At 50.2% G+C, this 3,861-nt stretch overlaps 1 pseudogene; it reads left to right on the top strand.

The window, feature by feature from the left end:
• Positions 1–1,323: 1,323 nt before the first annotated feature.
• Positions 1,324–3,337, top strand: LOC119283849 (annotated as a pseudogene).
• The last annotated feature ends 524 nt before the right edge of the window (positions 3,338–3,861 follow it).

The following is a 3,861-nucleotide window of genomic DNA, read 5'->3' as shown; positions in this document are numbered from 1 at the left end:
GGCACGTGAAAAAAATTTCTGGAGCTGGGACTTGGTGAGGTGGTCTCTTGATGCATCTAGAGGCTGCCTGATTTATCTCAGATTTTTAGGAAGAGAAAAAGAATGAATTTCACCAAAAATGGCAAATCTGGTCCAAACTTGCAGTAAGCAAATTTTGGAAAAATTTGAACTGTGCACCAGTGGATCTTGATGGATCTTGGTTGAGGGTACCAAGGACTAGTTGGGATAATTTGCTTGGGCTCAGAAACTTAAAGGATCAGGTACTTCCTTTGTAAATCCCAAGAATCCAAACTAAATTACAGAAAAATGTTTGAGGATAAATCAAATAGAAATAAAATCTAAAAGAGGTTGAAACTTGCTGGAATTGGATGTTTGACTTGACCGAAGGTAGAGAGCTGGGTTTGGAAGAAAGATTTCAACATGTGACATGGCAAAAGAGAAAGGTTTGAATGGGAAAAGAATAAATCCAAAATCCATAGGATTTCTTTTTAATAGAAGGAATTGTAAAAACTTTCCAAAAATCATTTTGGGTTGAGCCAACACAAGATGGAAATCCCTCAAGACCAAAGATCAAGATTTGGATGAACCCATAAAAAATACTTGTCATAAATGAAAATTTTGAGAAGGAGAGTCTTTTAGAAAAATTTTAAATAACCTCCTTCAAATCAAATAAATAATTTGATAAAACCAAATCAAAATTTTTGGAGTGTTACATTGAGCAAGCCAGGTATTGCTCAAATACACTAGGCAACAGTTGAGGGCATGTCAGGCAACTGACTCATAAAACTCCAGCAAAAGTCTGACAACTGAATCACAAACTTAAGCAAAAAAGACATATCTGTAAAAACAAACATGAGCGTCGAGCCACAGCACACAACCTCATACACACACATTTCAACAATAGGAAACTACAGCATAGGTACATTGTTGCATGAAAAAAAAGGTGCTAGGCAACTATATGAGCAGCCTATGAGCGGTTGTTGTGCAAGTCAGCAGATCAACAACCTATGCACGATAACATCTCCATTCCCCTCCCTCCACACGCGACGACATCCAACTGAGCATCACCAAGCCTTGAATGCCCTCGAATCCTATCTCACCAGTACCCAACCCAAAACTCTTCCTAATCAGTTCCAAAACAGTTAACCTATGCATAATCTCTTCCCTAATCTCTTACAAGGGCAAAGGTACTCAGTGATTTCGCCTAAAACTTAGTAGATCTGACAAGCCTACACAAAAATGGGATCGAGATGAACTGTCCTGGGATTCTGCCCTCTGCCCAACAGCAAGGCGATTCTGCTCCTCCGCGCGAACCACACGGCGATGGCGCGCGCGTCGTTCCTCCTCGGCCGCGTCTCCGGCGCTGCAGCGCCTTCCGCCTCCGACTGCTATGTGCTGCGGGTGTAGGCATATGGCCCCGGTCGCCGCACCACGCGCAACATCCAGCTTAACCCCTCCCTTCACGCCGTGCATGCTATCCCTTCCTCACTCCGGCGGAAGACGGCCGCCCAATCGCCGCCATGCCGCCGGCTGCTCTGGATTTGGGGGATTGGAAGGAAAGGTGATGCGCTCCCCTGCGCCCGGGAACAGTTTCGAAATGGGAGGAAACGGAAGTGGGGAGGGGGAGACGAACTGCAAGGACCCACGACCGCTCTAAGCACCCAACGGGTCTCGACCGCGACGCGACGACCAGGGGACACCTGGTGCACGCATCGATAAAAGGTGGTTTTCACTTGGGAAGCACGCGGGCCGCGAGATCAGGATCGGACGGTGCGCGAGCGCGTTTGCTCTGTAAGACAAACGAGCCAGCGCCCACTTTTTAGGTTTTAGGATTTGCAAAAGGCTCACCGGAGCGGAGAAGCTATGGTTTTGCTGCTTTGGCAGCGTAAGCATGACGCCAGCCAGACACACGCGTTCGTATGAGCCAGCTCCGCGTGGATACATGTATGATCGCACTGGATCCATTTTAGCTACGGACTAGGAGTAGATCATTGCTGCGTTTTGATCCTTCTTTCTTACAGCCGGTCATATATACAACTCCTATCCGAATCCTGGGCGGGCTCAGAGCCTCACCCTCCAACCTCCCTCCTTTTCCGGAAGGAGGGAGTAGCTACATACCCAGGCAAGGCCAGCTAGGGTTACGTTCTAACACACCCAGGCACGATCTAACAGACGCGCACATGCATTCCATTTTACGTTCGGATTGCTGCGTTCCATCTTCAGGTCGTAGTTGATAGTACGTAGGGCCGATCATACATACAACTCCTATCCATATAAGCTAAGCCTAAGCTAGCTACGTACCCAGCTAGGCAAGGCAAGCAGCTAGCAAGCCAGGGTTACACGCACGATCCATCCATCTCGTGCCCTAGCTACTGCGTACCTAGCTAGCTCTGCGATGGCCGACGACAAGCTGGATCCTCCCGCCGGCTACGCCTTCGACCCAGCCGAGCACGAGCTGATCACCAAGTTCCTCCGCCCACGGATCGCCGACGCCTTCTTCGCCAGCCGCCTCATCCACGAGTTCGACGCCTACTCCGCCGCCCCCGGCGACCTCGTCGAGATGTATCAACACGCGCAAGGAACGGACAAGGGCGACGGGAAAGGGGGCGTCTGGTACTTCTTCACCCCTGCCCGTCGTCACCAGACCAAAGGCGGCCGCGGTGGCGGGAGGCGGCAGCGCGGCGTGGCCGACGCTGGCGAGGGTTACTACTGGCACTCGGAGAAGGGCGGGATCCCCGTGCTAGACAACCAAGGTAAACTCGTAGGCCATAGACGAAACCTCAGCTACGTCAAGAAGTTGCCGGGAGAGAAAGAGAGGATCAGGATCGGCTGGTGCATGAACGAGTACAGCGATGACAAGCAAGACGGCTTGGTGCTCTGCAAGGTCTGCGTGTCTCGTCACAGGAGCGAGACCACATACGACGAGGTAATCAATGCTCCCGGTTCCAGGAAAAGGAAGGCCGCCGAGGTCCAGCACCCGGATGCTCCACGTCCCCAAACCCCACGCCGCCAGGAACCGCCGATCGTCCAACAACCCGGGAAGCTTCACGAGTATGGGCGCTGGTTCATGTCCGACGAAGGTGAGACGTTGTTGCCGCCCGGAGTAGTGGACGACGGCAGCGTGGATCCAGGCGGGTTCTTCACCGCCAACATGCTTCAAGATTTTCCCGAGCTCCATGACGCTGCGGTGGCACAGGGGATCTTGCCCGGCAAACTCGACGGTGAAGTCCAAGAAGGCACTAGCGCTGCAGAGGATGAAGACGACGCCTTCAGGTGCACGTTAGATGAGCTGCTCGGCTTGTGCGACGACACGACTGTGGCATGCCCTACCATGTGATGGCCGAATGTACCATGGAAGACCGCGACATCTGCAGCCAGGAGATGTTTCAGGATATAGAAGCTAGTGTAGCTCAATGGTCTACTTGCTAGTCTAGCTTTGATGTATGTGGTGATTAAGAAGCAAGATGTTGCTAATTGTACTGGTGATGAACAAGGCAGCAATTCATGTGCAGATTAATTGATTTTTTTTTTATATGTTGACTTTCGATCTTCTTAAGCTTGAAGACATCTTTGCTAGTTAATAGAGCATGCATGGACGATGAGATCAGCCCTCTTTGATGCAAAACAAAGCCTGGATGATCTATCATGCATGATGCTTGCGTAGTGCTAGGCCTTTCCATTTCGCTAGTTAGCTCAATGCACTCTCGTGCATATATAAGCAAATGCTAATTTTCTACCATGTCGTTTTCGCCTGTCTCTCTGCATGTGCGTGGTCTCGAAAAGCATAAAGATTGCTTTTTTGGTTAATTGTCTGGATAGATGAGTCGATGCAATCAAAACATACTCACTGTGAGCATGTAC

The sequence above is a fragment of the Triticum dicoccoides genome, chromosome 4A (genome assembly GCF_002162155.2).
Source record: "Triticum dicoccoides isolate Atlit2015 ecotype Zavitan chromosome 4A, WEW_v2.0, whole genome shotgun sequence".
NCBI lineage: Eukaryota > Viridiplantae > Streptophyta > Magnoliopsida > Poales > Poaceae > Triticum > Triticum dicoccoides.
This window is presented reverse-complemented; position numbering and strand designations above follow the sequence as displayed.